We start from the raw sequence: 25,946 nt of genomic DNA on the forward strand, positions 1-25,946 counted from the left end.
GCCGACATGATATTTGATATGATAATTAATAATTGATATGATTTATATAGCGTCAAATCCACTCTGCAGAGTGCTCTAGGCGCGGAAGGAAGAGAAAGTGAAGGAGACAAAGACATACAAATATCAAATACATGTAACGAGTAATCAAATTGAGGCTTTAAACAAGTGAGTTTTTAGACTGCTTTTAAAAGGGTCTGATGAAGAACAATTTTTTTACGGCTGAAGGTAAGTTATTCCATAAGGTGGGAGCAGCATGGCTAAAGGCACGCACTTGTTGTCGAAGTCTAGCTTGGCAGGTTGGGGCTTTTCTGCCATTTTTTCCTCAGAGGTTTTTTTTTTGGCAGTTTTTCACCCAATCCTGGGGTCTCCTTCCCTCCGGGGATGCGCGCGGCTTCGCGCCTTGGACGCGCGGCGGCTCTGGGGCTGTGTTCCTCACGGTACGGTGCATGGGCCCATGGGGTGACACAAATCTGCGTGGCGTCGCTTCGTGTTCAGGACTGGTGCGGTGCTGCGCGTCTTGTCTGGTGGGGATTAGTAGAGGCGGAAATTGTTCATTTCTGGGCCTCTGCGCAGATGTAGTTTATACAGTACACGAAATGTTTTCCACTTGTTGTGTCAAACTCGTAGGGAAGGGTGTATTTCGGAATGTTTGTTTTATTAACAATTGTTATTGTGGCCATTTATGCATCAAGAGGCACCGTGAGGAAAGCCGGCGGGTCACGGACGCGCCCGCCTGTGACTAGTGCCGAGCACTTTTCTGATGCAGGGGGCTTTTGTATATGGGTCTGTACGCGCTTGTGGGTTCCGAGTTGAGTGGGCTCGCCTGTCAATCAGAGAAGTCCATTGTAGTTATACTCGATGGGGATACTTCTCGGATTACCATGCAGGGAGTCCTCCGACAAGGGCCTAAGAGGCAAGGCGGGATCCGGGGTGCTTGTCTGTAGGTGGCCCGTACGCAGAGAGCACTGCCATATATATATGTTGTTGTATCCCACGGTGCAGATGCTCGTCATGAGATGAATACAAATTTGCGGAGAGAAAACCCGGGTCCTTCCAGAGTTGGACATAGTAGTGGCGTGTTTGAAAGCACTTACTACTTGGATAATATTTCTGTTTGTCGGTGTAAAATTACCGAATCCTGAAACCGGAAAGTATAATTGTGTATAACAAGCATTGGTATGATCATGTTTTTACTTTCTCGTCTATAAAGTGTACAACCCTATCATGTTATCATGAGTAACTATGTTATGTAATGTGGTAAGCACTTTTTGTTTTGGTAAACTTGTACTCTCCAATAAATCCACGAACATGCATACGCCATTCTCGGTTTGTATTTATGTCGGAAGTGCAGTGAGTGTAACTCCAATAAAGGATACACTTGGTCCGGGCCAAGCTTTTTCCTCTAGCTTAATGATGTGTCCTCTACCTGAAATTATCTGACCACTTGTGCTTCTTCGTTCGGTGGAATCAACGTGAATAGAGCACATACGTGGTAAAATGTTATTGTCTCTCCCTCCTCTAATCGAATAGCGTTGATTTTTTTTTTTTAAGAACAAAATATTAAGTGTTAATGATTTGGTGGTTGGCTTCCCAAGAAGTGATCCTACTTTGTATGCATGATGTTTTGCTACATTGTACACGACGGATCGACTCTTATTGGTCAACAACCAATTACCGAGCCGAAGATCAGTCTATCGGCCTAATGAAGCACAAGCAACTCGATCCAGTTGACCAGGCTTATTGATCTAATTCACGATATACTTTACTTGGATGAATGAGATCATTGACAGAGATGGAAAGTAAATGTTGAACAACTTAAAAATCTAGTGCTGGTCAATTTGCATAGTATCATAGAAGGCTTACTCAAGTAATTTTACAATCAAATTTGCGCACCTACAGTAAAACAGTACACTCTGACTACAAGCGTAATGACCAAATGTTAATTAGCACTACAAAGCAGAAACGATACGAGCACAGGCTTCACAGTTACCATGCATCATGAATGCACCAGCCACATACCAGTATCTGCATGACACATACATGTATAACGTACGTTATTTCTATATTTCTTGCTGTATTGTAGGTAGAAAACTTCAGATTGAATGACTTGTTACTAAGAGTATAATAGTAAACATGATTAAAAAAAAATACAAAAAAGTGAAGTAAATGGTGATGTGTTGGGAAAAAAGAGAAGGAAAATTTACCCCTAAATATGTGAAAAAGGTTAGTATCATTTCAAAGATTTGGTTAGTCACTAATACTATCATATTCTATTTCCTTCACCCCTAAAACATGGGGATAAGCACCAAAAGCAGAAAATAGCCAAGTTAGAGGCTTTTTTTTTTTCCCAAGCCAAAACTGCGGCCATCTTAGAGTTTTCACGATTTCCGCTGCCATGGGCATCCCGGATTTTTCATTGTTTGTTTGTTTGTTTGTTTTTTTTCCAAAATAGTGTCAGGAGGCACAAAGTCATCAAACTAAGGTGTGATGAGCATGTTCTGAAAATGTGACCTAAAATTGACCCTCTATGGCCCACCTCTAATTTCAGTCTTTATGTTGCATTATGGAATCATGAACTTACCTAAATAGAATGTTCGGGCTATTTGCCAATAACCACACTTCCCCAGTAGCGTGGATAGCGCTGTCCTAGGATGATTAACCGAGGATGACTGGTTTTGATTTTCATAGTGTAGTCGTATAATTTCATTTGTTCCCTTTTTGCTTGCTTCTGAAGAACGATTAACTTGGAACTGTCTCAGCTGGCGTATACTGTAACCCAAGACTTGAGCGAATGGGTAGACATCTGTCATGAGCAGGCGCATGGCTAGTTGGGGAATTTCAACTTTGAAGATTTTGCTGCACTTTTTTTTCACAAGGAGCTCCTCTGTGAACAATCAAACATGTGAAACCGTGTATAAATAAACCTGGATCTGTAAGACGTGCAGAAAGGGAAATAATTCAAGGCCACAATTTCATGGAAAACCACATAACTTGTCATAACGCTTTAGCGTAGAAGACTTTCTTTTCTATTACATCATCTCTTTCCTTTCCTCTTTATCCGTTCACGAAGGAAGAAGATTTCTCATGAATTTACATTCCGCTGATAGATTCTTGGAAACAATAGTAACAGCAACCGATTTTTTTTTTCGTTTTTTTTTTTTTGGGGGGGGGGGGTGGGGGGTTAACAAAGGAAGATCTCAACTACAACTGGTAATGGAGATATGATATATGCAAAGGTTGTAATCTGACCGAAGCCAATTAAGTCGCGCGAGTGGTTATTATAATTCTCTGCCTCTCTTAGATTCATGAATACAGTTGATTTTGACAATTAAAAAGAAAAGAAAGCTGCGGTGCACATGGAGTACTTCAATCCTAAGTGGTAGTCTTTCGATCCTTACATTCTGCTTTCAGATGCCATGACTAACTTTTTGAGGAGAGAGATTAGACGTAAAAAAAAGAAAGATTTTGTTTACAAATTACTCAGTAGTATTAACTCTAAGCTTTGATATGAAACTGTGCAATGTACAGTGTCAATATGAGTAAACAATGTTTAATATTTACCTCAACTTTGTAGGCTCATTGATATGTGCTCTTTGGCACTATGGCGATAAGACTGGAACACCTTACCATTACGTGCTTTTAATTAATGTAATGTAGTGCGTCTTCATCATGATCTTTGCCAGGTGTTAAAATCACACCACAGGTTTGGACACCGAAAACGTGAAAGGCGCAGCTACCAGAAAGAGATCACTGTAACAATAATCTATATAGCATGTCGGATATTTACCATTGTTTTGAATCATGTAACTGTCTTTTGTGCACTAAGCAGGTACTAATGACAAAAATGAATATGTCATCCTGCATCTCAAAACAAAGAAAAAGTCACCAGACATGAATTTTCAGTTATGACCACAATCTGAAAGAGCAGATTTTAAGCTTTAAAATGATGTATAACTTAAATCAAATGGACTCTCCTAACCTATCTAAATATTGGAAAGAAAGCACAAACTCAGGAAAAGTGTGAACTGAGAAAAGAGGCTCTGAAGTACAATGTCTATTCAAGCGCTTAATCTTTTACCAAACCCTGCTGGCGGTGCGATAAATGGGACAAAAAACAGAAAGTAAACCACCAGAGTAACAGCAATGAAGGGATTATTAGATTAGACTGAAATTAAGCATGCCTCATTAACACATTCTCTCCATAATCAATGCCAACTTTCAAAGCAGTAGCACGATCATTTCAAAAGTTATTAAGAGTTGAAAGTGAAGAGTGTGGACAAGGTTTTTCAGAAATGAAAAAGGGATTCTAAAGACACACCTAATCACACTATTCTACCAAAAATGTTCGAGATAAACTGCTAAAAAAAACACACTTTTCTGCCCGTTTTATGATACCAAATTTTAGCATAATGTAAAAGAAGACCCGCTCTTTCAGAAAATATGAAAAAGTCAAGTTCGGCTAGGTTGACCCATTTCACTTATTTTCAGTCCTCACACAAAATCAGTGTGTGCGATTTTATGTTCGTTTTGAGGTGCACGGTCACATATACAGTATTACAATGAGCAATATTCTCATACTCCTTGTGTAGATTCTAAGGACAACAGCTGTAAAGTTAAAGCAAGGGGAAAACTATGAATGTTTCTGTATTCTTAATTCAATGACGCAAAGACCTGCAAGGATATTGCAGATATAATTCGATTTGCGGTTTATATAGTTGAAGCTGTGTGCTATACGTAAACACAATTTCACTTGATTGAATTTGATTTTATTAATTCTGTGTACGCCATTTTCTTTTCAAACTCATCGATTTTCTGCAATTTCACTAACATTGTACAAAATAACAGTAGTATAAATACTTACAACAACTACAATGGCCGTCAAAGGGGGCAGACCCACGCCTTACCGACGGTATAGAGTAGTTGCAATACTATACTATGGGGTCAAAACTACAAGGTCACATATAATTTCTTACGTCACGTCCACCAAAACACCATACAATAAAGAAGAGCGTAAAGCGGTGATCTTGACATACATTGTGATATGTCCAAATTTCCGCTAAGACATCAAAAATAGGTTAGGAGAGTCCATTTCAATAGAGTTATATATGAAGAGTTTGTTCACCAAAACCGATAAGTCCATATTTGCCAAAAGGAGATATTTGCGATTAAAGGTCAAGAAAAACAAAGAGAATAATAAGAAAATTGTTGCTTCTTTTTCGAAAATGGACTTATCGGTTTTTGCGAACAAATTCTTCATATCATTGTAAAGCTTATAGTCTGCTCTTTCAAAATCTGCCCTTAACTAAAAATATTTTCTGGTGACTTCTTATTGGTTTTGTGATGCAGGGACACATATGGAGCCCTTTACATACCCCCCCCCCCCTGCCGATTTTCACTGGCGTGGGTAATTATTATCATTTTCATCAAATATACAATACAAGTGTAGTATAATCAAGTTACATCGTAATTTGCATACAGAACGATTGCCAAGAATAAGCACAGAGCTTGGCCTTTTGGCAACAGATAACGAGTTAGATTACAATGAAGAAAAGCAAGAGGGTCCGACATAATGCTAGTGGACAATGATTAAATTTTGCTTTATTTTATATTCAAGCAAAATGAATACACCTTGAATTTCTATGACTGAGTAAGCTTTGTTTGATATTATTAATTATTGTCCCTTTTACCCGTTTTGAAGAGTTCTACGTTATTTCAGCTGAAAATTATTCGATTCGGAATATAATATAAAATGCATAGAATCCATAATCGAGATTCCGTTTGAAGATAGTGCACCATATTCTTCAACTCAATCAGATTGTACAAGACCAACAGAGAAAACCCAATTCCAAATAGAAGCTGGTTTACCATATCTGGGATTCGTATTTTTCAGAACATTCCTCATCCTCTCTCGCTGGCCTGCTTTCTTTCCTCCATTCTCTGTTTCCAGCGCCTGAACTATGTCCATAGCATCAACAGACCCTGGGTCATCAAGATTAAGCTCTTTGGCGATACTTCGCATCGCCTCAGAATCGGCATACTTCCTGATAAGTTTGATTTCATCGATGGTTATGGCGTCAACTATATTAAATAATAACAACAGCAACAACAAAAAAAGATAGCGTAAGGAAAATTCTGAATCTCTTGCTTTTCATAATGTCATACCTGCAGCCAAACAACACTCTTTTGGTGGATGATTTTAAGGTGTTTTTCCTTTTCTTTTTGTTGTTCTTGATGTTGCTTTGATATTTTGACCTAGTCCCTGTTATTGACACGATAAATTATTATGATTTTATGGCTCGAGTCACTTGACTTGCATTCATACAGAGTAAAAGACGAGGCATTATCCAATAATTATCAACGTCATTTCTTTCCTACCTTGCAAAACAGACAACAAACAAACAAACAAACAAACAAAACCTAACCAAAAACTAAAAATGATACAACTACTAAAACAAAACAAAAGAAAAAAAAACAGCAAACTGAAATCAAGGCTCGGCATTTTTCCGGAAGGTTATTGTGGAAAGATTTCCAAGGAAAATACACCATTGTACTTTCACAAACTCCTACTGCTTATCTCCCTCTGACCCATTGTATTCGCATTAAAAAAATAAACCCTAAAGATTAATGATTTTCACACTTTCCAAACGGCATTTTAATGCCGTTTAATGCACATTCAACCAACTTTCCCCGGTGTTCAGTGATCTCCTAATTCCTAATTTCAATATTCATTCCTACCTAACTCGGCATTCATCTGATTATCATTAGAAAAAAAACAAAACAAAACAAAAAAAAAAAACAAGAATTGTTTAGCACAAACATCCTTAAAACGTTATGGCCATGATGTTTGGATTTCTTTTTACCCGAAAATCTTGACCAATGTAGAGCTATTCATCAATTTAAAAGACAGCTTAAAGATATATTGTTAACTCGATATGTGTCCAATATTGGAGCATGTTACTATTCATTATATTTCTTCGTTTTCATTTCTCCGAATCGAAAGTACACAACAAACATAAACATTAACTCATATTCACAACTTATTTTCTTACAAACACTTCACATTTTGCACAATGCACCGCTGCATTTTTTTTTTTGCACGCAATGGTGACTTGTATATTGTATTCCTACAATTCCGTATTGTTTAGATTATCATTTTTGCGGCCATTCTGTGGCGTCAAGCGTTTGCTAATGAGAATGGTCTCCTGAATTTCTGTACATCAAGAGTTGCTTGATTTGTCTTTGAACGATATACATCAGGATCGTATGTGTTGCCATAAATATGCATACAATAACGCAATAATTCTGCATTGTGTTAGGAAAAAACAATGTGTTCAATTAGACATTGTATTTCATTTACGTATGAAAGAAATTCAGAAATAAGATAAAATCAATCAGTAATTGTCATTCAAGTCTGGACATCGAATATATGGCAAATCAGAAATTTAGGTTTATTGTAACGATTTGACGAGAAGGCACAAAATCTGAAGGCCCTGTCACACCTTTCCTGGTGAGCTACGCGTGTTTTTCAACACACAGGAGAAAGTTCTCCGGGCAGAGCTTCTGTGACCTGCGTGAGAGCTTAGAAACCGATTCGTTTTAATTTACGAGCGACATGCGGGGACTGCGGAATACCTGAGCATGAGTTACCTACGAGGTGTTGCCGCTAAGGGCCTCCTACTGGTGTTCTGCGTGTACCTCTGTGGGCAAACCTACATGTAGGCTACTCATCCGGAACAAGTTTTGAACATACTCAGTCTTGTCACACCGTGTCTTTCGAGGCCTTGCTGGTTGCCTGTGGGGACAAAGTTTTGCTACCCGGAGCTTCCCGCAGTTGGCCCGCACCTGACAGTACCTAACACGTATCTCAGTAGTTGCCTGGAGAGGTTCAAGCCAGCTGCCGCATGTCACAGATAAACCGCGTGCATGTTGAGGGTCAGTTACTACCTTTCTGCTGGCTAGTTGAGAGTCGGCTACGGCCAGGATTATGACATGCTCTGGGACGTCTGCCAAATTAATATTCCTTCAGAGGAATTTCTTCTCTGAGTTATGTCAGCCTTCACGTGCCCGACACGCAGATGTTCTTACATGCTTACTTGCGGCAGCTGGCTTGAACCTCTGCTGGCATGCTCAAAATTTGGCTGCGGGTAAATCGGGCTAGCGTGCGCAACTGTTTGCGGCTACGTGTTAGGTACTCTCACTGTGCAGGCCATCTGTGGGGACCTCAGGTAGCAAACATTGTTCCCCGCAAGTCGCAAGCAAGGCTTGCCCGGAAAGGTGTAACAGGCCCTTGAGCATAATTATGTGACCGTGCATCACAAAACGAACAAAGAGTCGCATGCAGTGGTTTTGTGTGAGGACTGAAAATAGGTGAAATGGGCTAACCCGGTCGATCTTGAGTCTCTTATATTTCATGGAAGAGAAAGTCTCCTTCTATATTGTGTTAAAGTTTGGGATTAGTAATCTAACAGGAAATTGTTTTGTTTTTTTTTTGCAGTTTTTCTTACACACGTTAGAACAGTGTGATTAGATGTTTCTAATAGAGCCCCCTTTTCATTTCTTAAAATCCGTGTGCATACTCTTATCTTTCAACTCTAATAATTCTAGAAAGAATAATGATATTGCTTTGAAAATTGTCATTAATCATGGACAAATTGTGTCGATAAAGCAGGCCTAATTTCATTTGAATAATCCCTTCATTATCATTGCTCGGGTGGTTAACACCCTGGTTTTTATTGTCCCATTCATGGCGCAGCTAGTGTGGGTTGGAAAAGATTAAACGCTTGAATAGACTCGTTACTTCAGAGCTTCCTTTCTAAGTTCACACCTTTACAGAGTGTGTGCTTTCTTTCCGACATTTAGAGTCCATTAGAATTGAGTTATTCATCATTTTAAAGCTTAGTGTTTCCTCTTTTAGAATCTGCCCTTAACTAAAAATCCATTGATGGTGACTTTATGTTTGTTTTGTGGTGCAGGATCACATATGCTAAAACATGTTCTGGGTGAGTCGGGGGATTGCCCGGAGATGTCCACGCAGAAAATCAGTAAAATGACCGTAGCGGTAGCACCTAGGAGGCAACACGCATACAACTAGCTCGTAACTAGAACGTGAGTAGAACGTAAGAAGCACACGTCCAGCAGGTAAGACGCACGCGAAACTCGGCCAAATCCTTGTCCGCTCGCGGAAGATTACCCTGCGTGCTGGAAAATCCATACACGCAAATGGCCCCCGGAAGGTGTGACAGGGACTTTAGACTACAAAGAGACAATTTGGACTTCCGAATAGAAAAATAGTACATGTTCCTGGAAAAATACTTACTTGAACCTACATCCTGAATCGATGTCATTACCTGCTGCGCAGGCTCTTCTTGGACTTCCTGTTTTGAACATCGGAGTAACTGTGAATGTAGTAATGATCACGTAAAAAGAGGGGGGAAATCAGCAAAGAACACTAATAGCCTTAGTGATTTCATTCTTTAGTATTCGTATTTGGGATACGGTATATTTTTACACTCGATGATACATTCCAAAGGCAGACCAATCTGTTATTGACATTTCATTACACTGATATTTAGGACATATATGTACATCCATATACATACACAAACACACACACACACACACACACATATATATATGTGTATATATATATATATATATATATACATATATATATATATATATATATATATATATATATATATATATATATGAAGAGTTTGTTTGCAAAACCGATAAGTCCATTTTTGAAGATTTTGAAGTACGGTCTCTGTCATAAAGTACAAAATAATACCTTTTAAATGATATATTGGTCACTACATATAAAAGTATATTTTTGAAGTTATGGTCAAAAGAAGCAAAAATTTTCTTATTATTCTCTTTATTTTTCTTGACCTTTAATCGCAAATATCTCCATTTGACAAATATGGACTTATCGGTTTTTGCAAACAAGCTCTTCATTTATGTGTGTGTGTGTGTGTGTGTATTTCAGCCTGCCATACAAACTTCTCTCGGATAGCATCATGGGTGAAGCCGAATATTTTCTGGCACTTCTTTCTTTGCTTATGTGCGAAGACAACGCAAAGATACAAGAACGCCGATCAAAAAGGAAGAGGCAGCATTCACTGACATCCATACTGACATCGTTTATATACTTTTTATTATGACACAGGACTTGGTAGAAATATATGTTCTAAATTCTATTCATGGAATTTCATGTAAAATTTGAAATCAATAATTAAAGGGGATGGATAGAAACTGATCAGTGGAAATCAGTGGGAATGCTGGAGGATGATTGTTCCAATCCTTGTGGGGTTCATTTAAGAGTACATCATTATATCTATTGGTGTGTGAAAATTATTTGCTTCAGAATGGTCTCATATTCAAGTAATGTGCAGTTTGATGTTTCCAGGTTAGCATGCCTGTAGAGTGACGGGGCATTAAACTGGACATTACTTGAATACGAGACCCTTCTGAAGCAAATGATTTTGACACAACACACACACACTCTCTCTCTCTCTCTCTCTCTCTCTCTCTCTCTCTCTCTCTCTATATATATATATATATATATATATATATATATATATATATATATATATATATTATATATTGATGTGCTCTTAAAAGAATCCCACAAGGATTGGAACAATCATCCCCCAGCATTCCCATTGATTCCCACTGATCAGTTAGTAGCCACCCCCTTTAATTATTGAAATCAAATTTTCCATGCTCTTTAGATCGGCAAATAAATGAAATGAATCAATCAATCAATATATAAATGATTATCAGATACAAACCGTATGCCTGTTTGGAAGAAAAATGGCCCAAATGAGTACGTACATGAACGATACTGATACGCCTTCGCAACGTGACTGGCTATGCGATCCTTTATACTTTTAAGTCAGAATTTTCAGACTAATTTTTGAAAGCATAAAGCAGTTGTATAATCTATTATATTCTACATACTAAGAATTTTGCTATTAAGGGATTGGTCAAGAAGTGATCACGTGATAAAGCGAAGTTTTGCCCATCACATCACCTGACAAGAAAAGTTCGTTACACTCTATGTTGTAGCCCTTTCTGCTTCGCTGATCGCTTTAGTCCATACAGTCTTAACGGGAGATGAGCACGCACGAAAGAAAAGTGTGCTGCACTGTGGACTATCACATGAACTAGGTCAAATGAAAGTCCACAGTGCAACGCACTTTCACTTCGGTACCGCGCGCGGTGCGCGGAGAAAATTCGTTAATTTGTCATCAAAGATTGTATGCGTCTTTGTTTTTCATCTACGCGCATTAGTCTAAAGTTAACTACCTAAAAACAGCTAAAATGGTTTGAGATGTGGAATGAAATGGGGATATCTAGGACCCTAGATGTGGAATATAAAACAAATAATAAACTTTAATTTTCAGGCAATGAGACAAACTGTCACTTCCTCGGCGATCTGAATGTGTACGCTATCTTTCCTCAGCTGCGCTTCGGAAAGATAGCTACATCCAGATCTCCTCTGAAGTGATAGTTTGTCCCATCAACTTCACCAACGTTGATTATTTGCTTACTATGCTCTACAGTGATTGCATGGAAAGAAAAGGCATCCCAGCATGCATTATTGCTCCAGTTTCATTCTTTAGTAATGGACCTGAGAAAGATTCGTATATGCCCCAATGAATACGAATACAACTATTTATCCCTTTCGCCTTTGACATTGTCTTGGATCCCTTACTTACCTCAATGATTCTCAGCAGTAAGTGCGGTTTTGTTTGGTCAGTGGTGTTTGGCAACAGTGCAGCTGTACATGTAGGGAAATGGCAATGTAAAAATCCATCATCATAGCTATGCGGTTCTCTGTTAGAGGTGAATAACAACTCATGGAAGCCCATAACAATGAGTCTGAAATGGCAATGTAAAGTTTAAATGCTGTTAGGTGACTATCCGGGTATGAATTAGAGCTTAATTGTCAGTTTTGAGTGAAGACCAGTGACATTTTTTTTTTTTTGAAGTGAGTGTACCATGAGAATAACTAAACTCCTTAAAGCTGATTGGTCATTATCACGGTACCTTTGTATTAACATTTGTGTAAAATAACAATAGTAAGAGTGTCCAGGTGTAAGTCATCTTGATTCAACTTGCCTTAATGTCTGGTAACTGTCTGCACTGGTTCCGTCATTATACTGATCATCATCAGTTCAGTTGGCAGAAAATGCATTACTTTGTATGGATAATATTATTCACTAGAGCCTTCTGCTTTCCAATGTCATTCAGCCAAGTTTTGCCAGTATGACTTTTTTTTTTTGATAATGTCATTCTAAGTCGTTCTTCTTATTTTTCACCTCAACCTTCCTTCAGCAAGTGTATTCAAAACCTTTTTGTTTAGCACAAGTTATGGACTATGTTGATTGATTGCAATATTTTATTCAGCTGCCTATCCAGTTTGGTATCATGCGAAACGTCAGCAACACAATTGTCAGAAAGGGGTGCAGAAATGCCTTACAAACTGACAGTTTGGCTCGTGTCATAGTCGCAGCATTGAGGTGGTTTTTTGATTGCCTGCGTTTTGTTTTTCAAGCTTTTTTTTGTGGCTGAATTTGTTGTTGTTATCATTATCTTTATGAACCTGATTGTGATTATGATTAGCATCGTAAACATAATATGTGTTATAATTACATAAACACACAGATTTAGGGACAGTTCCTCAAAACGAGTTATTGTATTTTCTTCCGCTCCTAGAATAAATACTTACTTCTTTCAGACAGTCGGTTTTCCATGAGATTGATAACATAATCTGCGGGCAATTTGGTGAAAAGAGTGTTAAGTTCCTGTACCAGCACATTCTTTGTACTTTCAATTCCATTACATAAGAACGACCGAGAAGAAAATATCGATATAATTCTTGTTCTTCTTGTTATTATCAATATATGATGATTATCATCAGAATTAGAATATGGTTACAGGCTTGCCACTCTCCATTTCACACGGACAAAAAATGATTGCCCAAGATTACTTTTACGAAGACTGGGAAGTAATAATTCAAATCGAGCTCATTTCATGGTATACAGACGTTCATACACTTATTCTCTCCCCCCCCCCCTCTCTCTCTCTCTCTCTTTCTCTCTGTCAGCTCGATTTCCATTCATTATATTTCACATTAATCATGGTAGTATTATTTGCTCTTGTTATTGTAAAACACACCACAACCTTCATATGCAATTTGCATTCAGTTGATTGATATACAAATTTAAAATAACAAGGCTGGTGAGTTGGATTAGTCGGTAGCGCGTCTGCCTCCGACCAAAGCGACCCGTGTTCTAGCCCAAATCTTTACTGAGCATGCGCTGTGTGAAATAATACCGTCCCGTCAAACAAGCGGCAGAACACTCTGTCCCGCAGACAGGACAGAAAATGGAGGTCCCTGTGTGAGAGAGCCATGACTCCTGCACGTAAAAAGCCCTCTTCATTCATTCATCGCAAAGAGCAGGATGTTTAACCTGGTGAAGTGGTCCCACCTCATATTCAACTGGACCCCATGGAAGACCAGCTTAGCATAGCTGAATATGGGCTATCCAGCCTTCTTCTCAGATGGAAATGAACAAACAAACAATCAAACAAACAAACAACGAGAAATTCCGTAATCACGTGATACCTGCAACGTCTTGGCGATTACATTTTTCTGCAGCTTCACGAAGTCGACATGTAATCTCGTAATTGCTGCCTTTTTGTCTCGACACCCAGTCTTCTAGCAGCTTGTCTGTTCTAAACATCCATCCTAAGTTCTCCCTGTTTCTGGCATCTATGTCTTCTGGCTTCATGTGTGCCTCTTTACCTAACTTCTGGCAGTGCCGTTTGGTTATAGCAAGAGCTAGCTCGTATGTGTGTTCTTTATTTTCTGTAGATGAATGAGAAGAAATATAGATCAAACCATAGCACCCTATTACCATGAATAAAGCAAAGTACAACTAACAATCAACATGAGGCCTTTAAGGGAACATTTCTTGAAACAACGTCCAAAATCTATTTTGATTTTAAAAGAAAAAAATGGCATGTCAAGTCAAACATATATAAAAAAAAGGTTAATTGCCATCATCCCTCTGATGGAATGTGTTATCATTGTGTTACAATATCAGCCGTGTATGCAAAATGACAATGAAATATCGGCTTAAAATAAAAAGAAGAAGAAAAGGGCTCCGAGCATTCTCTTTTACCAAAATGCACACCTTATTGTGATTGTATGCTAGACATTCCAAGAAATAAACCGAATGGAATAAAGAGTGTTTACAATTTGTACTCCAGTGATTAATTGTTAGACATGAACATAAACTATCCGTGCATGATATTATTCCCGAATTCTACCAGAATACCTCGATTGTTAGTTTCCCGGCATTTGCTTTCCTTTATAGCAAATGTACACACAATTTCGCACAATTTTGAAATCTTCTCTTACTGTATACAAATCATACACTCAAAGGAATGTGTATGTGTGTATTTAAGGGCTGTACATGTGCATAAAATTAAGCGTCAACATCGGTATGATTTTGGAATGCTAGTCAACCACTCGCTTATATTCACTTATAGAGCGTTACATAGTGGTACCTCCTCCAAAGGATATGAAGATATTGTATGTCCAATTTCTTCTGTGATAAAACGTATCTCGTCTATCGTTATGTGTCATATATCAACCACTGACCACGATATATTTTGTGGACATAAACAAAACAATATTCCATCTCTAAAAATTATAAGCTGCAATTGTATGATGAGTAGTAATTATGTAGGATATGTGCCTGGATATATGACACACTTATCTCCCTCACTAACAAACACTCTCATTCAACCCCTACTCTTTTCCGTTTCCTCGTCTCTGTTTATGCAACTGTCACGTTATATTTACATTGTGTCAACCGGACTTCAAGAACGTTTACCCATTAACAATGTTTTTTTGGGTTTTTTTCGCATCGAATCATATAGTTTGGCATTTTCACTTACTTTTGACGACGAACCGATAAACCAAATAGGCAACACCAAACACAGCCACGGCAACTAGACTGGAAACGAGCGCTACAAAAGATATCATTACAAGATATTAGCAAGAATGGCTTTGTGATTTAATTGATCGTTTGAATCTGCACAGATATTGAAACAATTGAAGACCTGAATATAAGAACAACCAAGTCCAATTTTTGGCCAAATTCAGTTTGTCATGGAAATTGTAGCTTATGCATGGGCTCATCTTGTGTATAAATGATAAATCCTAATTACCCCCGGAAGTGCCTGAAATGAATTAGTTAAATCTTATATTAATGTAAGAATGAAGGACAGATGTCAGGAAATCAGTACCACAATGCGAAGAACAGAATAACATCGTAAAAGAGATAAGGGTTGATTATCAACAAAGATACAAATAACTGTTACGTCACTGTAATTAAAACAATATTGCTGGAAATGGAGGGGACTACTGAAAACTGAAAAAAAAAAAAACACAACTACAACAATTTCCCTAAGCGGTTGTAGAAAAAAAGTTTTATCTATTTGAAACGCGTGTAAAAACAAACACAACCAGCTGTCTAAGTTTGTTTTTTTTTTATGTGAAGTTCATATATGTATAGGCCTATTGTCCTTATAACTTTTAAATAAGGTACGTGGATATAGCTGACCATTCAGTGTAAACTTCGATTACTGAATATAATTGTCTTAGAAAATGGGTAGAAATGGTAAAAACACACTGTCTATACTGTGATTAAGGTACGAACGACGGAAGTTTGATCGAGTACCAATAAGCATGCCAACGAGAATCGGTGACCAAATGATGTCTGTAGTCGCGGACGAAGCCGGAGTCACAAGAGTCACATTAATCCGCTGTAGTGTGACATGGGTGGACTTTGATTCACCTACACAGGCGAAGGCCCCGGACAAACCTGGCGAAGTTGTGATCGTCGCGTTGATATTCTGCGTGCCGTCACCATCATTGCGTGAGTAAGAGTAAGCAATAGAGGATACTTTCGTCTCGTTGTGAAGCCAGTATATATTGACATCACGTGGTGGCACGTTTCTTGCCTGACACTGTAGTGTGGTATTTTGCGGGTCGTAAAGCAGGGAGCAGTTCGCACTTGAACACTCTCTGACCGAGAGGAAATCTGTGGCAAATAATAACCAAGGGTGAAGATGAACATAGTGCACGTTAATACTCACTTCAAAATCACATACGTTAGATACAGAGAGAAAGTGCACGGTTGTAAAAAAAAGATAGAATATAAGCCAAAGACAATGTTTGCCTTATGTCTGTTGATTAACTCTTAACTCTGCATTTTTTTTTTCACAATACTTTCTGTAAACCCCTAACTCTCCATTTTTTTTTGCATAATTCAAATCTAGTTTTAAGTGCATGCAGCCTTAAACTGAAACGACTGTTATTTTCATTGGTCGAAATCAAACAAATAATGTTAATTATGATGAAATAATAATAATACTAATTACTATAATTATTGTTATTATTATCATTATTATCATTATCAATATAATCATTATCATTATTATTATCATCATTACCATTTCATAATGTTTACAAAGCGTTCATGTCTGTTTTGAAAAAGATAATCAAATCTAAACATTATTTCCGATACCTCTCGTCAGGTATAACCCCTTCTCCGATATTTGACATTACTCTAATTATATTATTTTGACGTTTAGGACATATTTTGTATTTCCCTTTTGTTTTGCAGTATTGAAAAAAAAGGTGTAAATGTAAATTCATGACAATACAGGGCTTGATCTTAAAAGCAGATACCCTCATCTGCAGCTAAATTGCACAGGAGACAAAGGCATTTAATGTGAATACTCTTTCGTGAAAGCTTGCGGAATTTGAAGTCCATTACTATTTCTAGTTTCGAGTGTACCATTCTGTTCGCAGTTTCACTTTTTTGAATGAAACAAATCTGAATATTTGCAAAATAACATTTTCATCGTTCGAATGCATGTTATAATTTATGATTCTTTCCATTATATGGCTGTCAGCTACATGTATGAAGGACATGACAAAACATTTCGTCGAGTCTCCTAACAAGCTTTTTCTATAAGAAGGATTCAACCTTTATAAAACAGGTTTTCCCGGTCAATTTCACACTTTTGTCATTCAAGTTCCTATTCCGAGCATTCGATTTCACTCATTCCACGCTCGCAGCACTGAATCAGCAATCAAATTCAAAATCCGGTCATTCGAATTCACTAAACGTGCATTCAGATTCACTGTCGGAGCATTTAAATTCACTATATCGGAACATTCAAATTCACTATCGGAACATTCAAATTCACTATCGGAACATTCAAATTCACTATCGGAGCATTCAAATTTAAGAGAGGAGCACGCATTTCATTAATGAGCATTCAGATTCATGTCAAGCTGGCGACGGAATTTCGTCAGTCATTCAAATTCGTGAATAGGCAGCCATATTCCAAATAACTGCATTCAATTTAAAAGAAGTCCTGAATTTAGTTAGTTTGGGTCCGTGTATGCATGTGTTTTTCATTTGGCTTTGAATATTGTAGGGATTTATGATGATTATTTATTTTGCAGTAGAGGTCCATATGTTGATCAAAAATTTTGAATTTGCGCTTAGCGAAAAAGAATAAACAGGCACATGTCCCTCGGATTGGACATAAAATGGAGGTCTCATGTGTGAGAGAGTCACAACTCTTGCATGTAAAAGATCCCACTTCATTATTCATCGCAAAGAGCAGGGTGTTTAAGGCTTACATCCAACTGGACCCCATATGGAAGACCAGCTATTGCAACTTAATATGGGTTATCCAGCCATCTTCTTTGATGGAAAATGAAACGAACAAACAAACATTAGGCACTGTAAAGGCCTACAAACGAACATTATACGTAGGGTTGGGTGACACCTTCGAGGAAAAAAGAAACAATTTCGACTATATTGAAACTGATACATGAACATTTAATACGTCTTGTTTGTTGTTTATTGCTGTCTTATTGGTTTACTTTTGCGGAACTATGCGAGATCATTCGTGTGTCCGTTTGTCTTTAACTTGATGAATTGTCATTATGTGTTTGGTATTGGGGCGTTGTCAGCATGCAATATCATCAAGAAATACGATGAAATTGTCGTTGTGTCGTTTGGATGCACTGCTGATTGGACAATACAATTGGAAATTTATTGAGAAGAAAAACAAGAATACATGAACAGAAAACAATGTAGACCTGTAAACAATCATAATTAAACTTTATACAAGCCTTCATTGGTTGTGTTGGCCCTTTCTCCTTTCTTAAAAAGTCTACTCCATATTCCTCGTTAAATTAATTGCACGAAGTAGGAACTTGATTGCCTAAAATGAAATTGAACGCTCCAAACAAGCTCATTGGGACTATCACATGACTATCGCGTGAATTTGAATGCACGAGTAGGAAAGTCGGTGCTCGCATTTTGAAATTGAATGCCAAATCGTGAATTTGATTTCACGAAAACGAAATAGAACGCCCTTAAATGAAATTGATCGCTCGTATTCTGAATTTGAATGCCCGAATATTTTCGCGTGCGTGCCCTGTGTGAATTTGAATGCACATTAATGAATTTGACCGGGAAAACCTATAGTAGAAAATTTAAAGCTTAGAATTTGCTAACCGGGATTAAGTGAGAAATCATTTTCCTCTGCTGCCGAACGCCATATATCCTGGTGATGGTTTGCTTTGATTCTTATGTAAGGAGTAAATATATTTTGGTTCGTGGTCATTCAATATATTTTGTACGCATGGTATGTGACGTTATCAAACAGGATGAACACTCTATGATTATGTTAAGAATGGAACACTCCTGATATAGTTCTAGATCTATCTCATTTAGCACCTCTTCAGGACAGGAGGTTATAAAACACATTGCCCCGTCATCATTGCATGTAAATGGGCTAATGTAAATAAAAAAAAAAAATAAAGCGAAAGTCAATGAACTCTTGAAGCAAACCTCTCACAGATACATCAGTACTGTTTTTGATGACCATGCCTTCGTGATCCGTTACTACGCAGTGGTATCGACCGACGTCGTCCTCATCGACTCTTTTGATGACCAGCGAGTAGTTGGCATCAAACTCCACCAAACCCGCTTGGTAGCTTTCGCCATTGATCACATTCTCTTGCCACTCTATCAAAAGGGTGGAGGAACTGACAGCATTTCCTGGATTCATTTTTATGTAAAAATGGGCGGATATGATTAAGAACATGTATATCCCGGACGTTTAGATTTTGGCATACAAACATAACATTTTGTGACATGGTTACAGCTTCTCTTATCAACAACAAGAAGAAAATGTAATAATTACAAAAAGAGCAATATTGATGAGCTCTATATCGGACGTTTTCTTTTCCTGAAATTTGTTGTGTGTGTGTGTGTGTGTGGGAGGGGGCTGTAATATTTGTAATATTTTATGTATACTTTCTTATTATTCCGCATAACAAGAATGAACGATTTATTTTGTCGACTCTCGGATTTTGTGTCAATACTATCATCAAAGAAGCAACCTCTGGTTTTCCATTACGAAATAATGTATTGTATTCGTTGAAAACAAACACCGATTTAAATCAGTGATAAAATCAAAATATCTCGGCAAATTGCGTTTCACATCTGATTTTTTATTATTTTTTTTTTGGATTTATTGGTTTCTGTATCATCATGGTACCTACACATTCATGTACAAATATAAACATAAGTTGTTTATACTTAATTTCATTGAATAGTTGCCTTTGACATTCATTTAAAATGATTCAAGAAACACACTTGCTTCTTAAAACGAGTGCATGCGTTCCTAATGATCGTTTAGGGGGTGATCTATCTCCCGGACTTTGCGTTTAAAGACAACGTTTCTTGCTATCTGTATCATTGAATTGATAAAAGCCATCACCTTTGCGCCATTGTACGGTCTTGGGTGTCCCATGGATTTCGCACTTCAGTTTCCCTTGAAGTCCTCGCAAGAGAACCGGGCGGACATCAACTACTACTACGTCATATAGATTTCGCCAACCTGTCAAACAAACAAGTTAATAAAGACAAAGAAATATGGCGAGTTCTAATATTACTGATATTGCTACAAATGATAAAACTGCCAAGTTTTCCGTGGATCTAATAAACACTACTTGCGATTCCACTCACATTTCGGCTGATTTACATTTTTTTTTGTGTGTGTGTGTGTGTGTGTGTCTATCACGAGTCATTGTAGAAGAGCAATGTCAGTACCTTGTTTACCGATTTGACTTTTCCTAAAGGTTTCCCTAGTCCCTAGATATTTACTTTGCGACCAGGCATGGCTACTGTAAATATAGTGCATTTTTGTGATGTGGTGTGCCAAACGTAACATTTTTAGGGTTGTCCTGGAACTTGTGATTATGAAAAGAAAGTTAATTTTCATAAATGCAAGGTTGCATGTTAACTTAATGCCCAAGGGATTATATAGGGGGGGGTGATTTCATTAGCATATTTTGTTATATGCGTTTCTTTGTATTGTGGTGAATATTTTGGTGAATGGGTGACCTTGGGAAGGTTCAATGGTGGGGTTATGTGGAGCGTTAGTTGTTCTATCTATGTGCTAAAATGTGACAGTGATAAATGATAGATAAAGTAAACAGGGGAGGCAATGCAGGAAGAGACGCTAGATTGCTAGCGTATATAACACGATCAGAAACAAATAATATTTCATCCTGCAATGTTTTAGATTGTGTCACTTTGATATCCATTCTTTTTTGAGGATAACTGGAGTAGAAACAAACTTAAAAAATAACCATTAGCATTACACAAAACGTGTGTTTTGTTTTGTTTTGTCTTGTTTTTTTTTTTTTTTTTTTGTCTTTTAGATAAAACGGCGTATCTGAATACACAGGGAACGTTACGGAGACTGCTGTTTGGAACTCGCCAGTCACCGCGACTCTTGCAACTCGTACGACTCGAAAGATGAAATAGTTCCCCTTTTACGTGGCTTACCAACTTGTGAAAAGATTGCCAGCAGACAAATAGTAATGATGCCCAGAATCCAACCAAAATTCATTGTTCTTAACTTCTTATCCGCCATTGTACCTGTCATGAAAGAACAAATTTATATCTATACTTATTACAGTTATGAAGATACATTCATGAGCTACAACACTCGTGTTTTCGATTTGGCATGGAAGACGAAACAATGAATAAGGGATAGGAGTGTTTTTTTTTTCTGTCCGTCGGTCAGGTTGTTCAAGTCTTTCTTTCGTAACATGTTATCATTTTCTTCAATCAAAACTATTTCATGCATACCTGTGCTGCTCACCTATAAAGCGAGGCTTAATGAGTTCTAAGGTTTTATGCTAGATAAAAGATGAAATACATCAGTGTAAACACAATCGCTTATAGCCCCTGTTCAGAATAACGATTAGAAATACGTGAGGAAATAACATTCAGTTACTATTTCAGAAATTCCATTGGTTAAATCACTTGTGACTCCATGATAAAACATTATATTTGTTTCCACTATTGTTCAGTTGTGGTGTTAGTATTTTCATTAAATAAATAATTTGTGAGACAGAAAACAAGACTTGTGTACGATACTTTGTCCTATTATTTGCACTACCGTTGACATCTTGTGGCAGAATATACAAAACATAGTCATAATTTTGATAGTAATTTGAACTGTTGCTGTGTAAATGAAAGTGAAACTGCTGTCATAAGTCTTGATGGATATGTCTTAAATCTTACTGCAATATGCGTGTAGATTGAAAACAATGATAAGATTGAAAAATACGCGCATGTTATTAAATTCGCATTATATTGAAAAAAAAAAGGCAACATTTTTTTTTTTTTTTGGCTGTATCACTACCCATGTTCCCAAATGAAATATGACATTATCCATCGACTGTTACTCACTGCAAAGTTAAAGGGATAATCAATCTAATGATCTGTAACATTTACAAACTACGTTGTATGTTGATTTGTTCGAATATGGAGAAAAGAGATGGGGAGCAATGTTGAAACTTACCCCGAAGTCTGGAGTTCTTATGAGACCAGTAGCAATTAGAACTACGAGTTTTGTGGCCAGTCTTGTCCGTTGAAGCAACTCAGATTTGCCTGATATTTTTATTTTCTGTGATTAATAAATGAAAAAAATAACTTATTTAAAAATCTTACAGTATCCAAACATCATTCCTCTCCCAGATTGAATAACTTCATGGATGAAATTTGCAGGCACTGTTGTAAATCTTTATTACAAGCACGTTTTAGGCTCATTAGACGTCATGCAGCTTACTTGCGACAACATTCGTATCAACAGTGATTTTTGTTTTGTGTATGTGTTAGTGTGTGTGTGTGTGTGTGTGTGTATGCGTGTGTGTTAGATAGCGTACTTGTTAGATAAATTTACCAAAGACCCAGAATTTTGGGTTATAAGTGCAAGTGTAACTTGATTGAAATGTAACAAAAAATAATCACTCTTACAAATATACCACTTCTCGTTAATGAGACGAGCATGCATTTTTATCTTTGAAGTGGGACAATATCAAAGATGATAATGGGCGTAAATTGGCGATGGAAAAGATGGAGCGAATTATCAAAATCATAATGACTCTATAATCAATAGACAAAAGGTGATATTGAGAAGAGGAAAATGTGATGCTTGACAACATCAATGCGATTAACCATCTACAGAATGTCTTTCTCGGAACACTGGTATTAGGTTTGAACCCCTAATCAATCAACGAGGAGGATACAAGTGATATTGATGTTTTTCATGAAAGACTCGATTGCGAAAAAAGGAAGGTAATAGTTACGTTCAGACGGTGATTCCTAACTTCAAGGTTTGCTTATTTCGAGGATAAGATCTTGTCCCTTAAACTGACGGTATAATGATTTGTGGTTGAATTGGGGATTCAGATTTGAACGCTTTTTCAGATATTGGAACCACTAATTAAGTTTACTACAGAGAGTACAACCATGAAAATTTTAACGTATACTTGATGAAAATCGGTTTTGAAATGACTGAAATATGAAAAGTTAAGTAAAATTATATTAAAGGTGGGGCCGACCCTTTCCTACATTCTCTTCGTTTCTGGAGATTAAACCATTTTCAAGACTGATTTTCCTTTCGTTAAACAGACTTCTAATTCCTTTTGAAATTTTGGATCCTTCAATATTTCATATGAGTGGTGTCTAATTATCTCTCAAACATTTACAAATTGAATCCCCATCACAAAACTACACCATCTCTTATCCTCGAAGTTAGCTTACTTGAAGTTAACCATCACCGTCTGAAAGTAACTAATATCTCAACTATGTCAACTGTTCCCAGAAACCAAGTAGTTATGCACAAAATCAGCTTGATTAGTATATAGCCGCTTTTGGGTGACAGAGAATGTTAGTATCAAAATTAGATGGACGTAGAAGCCACTGTCTCTGACAGCAACAACACATCTTGATGGTACTCGTGTGTTATGCGTGCTACTCTCATGCTTGAAAAGCCTTGAAAAGCTCGATAGTGGATGCACGTAAACGAGAATATTAAACTAAGAGTCTGTCTTTGATTACATTGCTATCATGATGTGTGATTCAAAAGTTTGACACTTCGACCTCACTAGCATATATTATATGTATAACGTATTAATGTAAACATTGGCTGAGATAACCATTCCATCCACTTGTCTTTATCCATGTTATCACGCTCTTTAGGAAAGATTAATAAAATCTCCAGCCAGGACAAGTTGCATATACAGAATATGCAGTAAAGAATGATCCACTCAAAGTTTTGTCCCCTCTCTTTACAGACGCATAATCAAACGGTGTAAGGCCAAGGTCCACTGGGGTAAAGCTCGCTATATAGATAATAGAATGGTAGATCTCGATATGAAGTCATTCAGGGGGATGGCTAGTAACTGATCAGTGGGAATCAGTGGGAATGCTGGGGGATTGTTGTTCCGTTTCTAGTGGGATTCATTTAAGAGCACATTATATATCTATTGTTGTGTTAAAATCATTTGCTTCAGAACGGTCTCATATTCAAATAATATGTGGTTTAATGCCCCGTCACTGTACAGACATTCTAACCTGGAAACATTAATGGAAACACGTATTGGTACAGTAAAAGTTCATTAATGTGTGCATAACGTCTTATGACGCAGTACAGAATCGTGATTTATGTAATATTTATGCCACCAACAGCCGAGTGAGGAATTACACACCATTATTTATCGCTACATCTTTATCACTTTATAAATACCAGCGGCGTCACCAGCCTTTTTTCAAAGGGGTGCGTTTTGACACTAAATGTAATATACATACATGTACATTGTTAGTGGCACGTATTCATAAGCATAAGTTAAACATAATATTGATAGTGGAAAAATTACTGTAAAGCGGGACTATGATTACAACATACGGGGGTACATTATGACATTGTGAGGTGTGATATGATCCTCGGCGAGGTGGATACCCCCTCCAACGGTAGGGACTTTTAAAAAAAAAAAAACAAACAAGACTTTTTATAATACAAAAACAAAAACAAAGTAGAAAAGTCGTGTTTACAGGCATTTAAACCGAATTTTTAGGGAATTAAACATCGTAAAAAAAATCACTGTGAAGGACTATGATTACAGCATACGGGGATACATTCTGTGACGTTGTGAGATCCTCGGCGAGGGAGCGAAGCGACCGAGCGGGGAAGGTATGGGAGGGGGATACCCCCTCCCACGGCAGGGACTTTTTGTAAAAACAGAGGGGAAAAGTCGCGTTTATAGGGCATTTTAAATCAAATTTCTAGGGATTAAACATCGTAAAAAGAAATCACTGTGAATGCCTATGATTATAACATTATGTGACGGTGTGAGATCCTCCGTGAGGGGGATTGTATACACCCTCCTACGGTAGGGACTTTTTTTTAGAAACAGAGTTTAAAAGTCGTGTTTATAGGGCATTTTAAATCAAATTTCTAGGGAATTAAACATCGTTAAAAAGATTTGCTGTGAAGGACTATGATTATAACACACGGGGGTACATACTGTGACGTTGTGAGATCCTCGGCGAGGGTGTGGAAGGGGGATACCCCCTCCGACGGTAGGGTCTTTTTGTAGAAACAGAGTATAAAAGTCGTGTTTATAGGGCATTTTAAATCAAATTTCCACGGAATTAAACACCGTAAAGAAAATCACTGTGAAGGACTATGGTTATAATATACGGGTGGGGTACATTATGTGACGTTGTGAGATCCTCGGTGAGGGAGTAAAGCGACCGAGAGGGGGAGGGTATGGGAGGGAATACGGTAGGGACATTTTGTAAAAGCAGAGTACAAAAATCGCGTTTGTGGAGCATTTAAACGCAATTTTCTGGGAATTCAAAAGTAGTGGAAAATTCACTGTAAAGGACTATGATATACGGTGTGAGATTCTCGGCGAGGATGTGGGAGGGAGATACCCCCTCCCACGGTAGGGGCTTTTTGTAAAAGCAGAGTGCAAAAGTAGCGTTTGTAGAGCATTTTAAAAGCAAATTTCTAAGGTATTAAACATAGTGGGGGGAAAAAAGCACTGCGAAGGACTGTGATCATTAATTATGAAAGCTACTCATTTCACTGTAAGTTCGGACAGAGGGATCGAGTCACTTTCACTTGCCATTCGTCTGAAAATTAATTGATTAAAAGCTTAAAAGTGATCGCATTGTTCGAGCAATACAATTTGTTCTTATATTAGCATAAAATCATTGAAGAAAAGGAAAAATGTAAGGTTTACTAAATGTATGTTTCCGGGTGCGCACACTCGAGGACGCGAGGCTACCATCTATACATTAAATTTATTCATAAGGAAGTATTATTGTATGGATACATTAATGTAAATTGATAGTGTACCCGTTATGGGAGAAAAATTTCGCATTTTCTGTTGTGAACTTAACAACTTTTAGGCGAGAAAAGTGCCTTTGTTGTTCATTTTGGTCTTTCGACAATTAATCAACTAT

Source organism: Diadema setosum, chromosome 6, assembly GCF_964275005.1.
Source record: "Diadema setosum chromosome 6, eeDiaSeto1, whole genome shotgun sequence".
Lineage (NCBI taxonomy): Eukaryota > Metazoa > Echinodermata > Echinoidea > Diadematoida > Diadematidae > Diadema > Diadema setosum.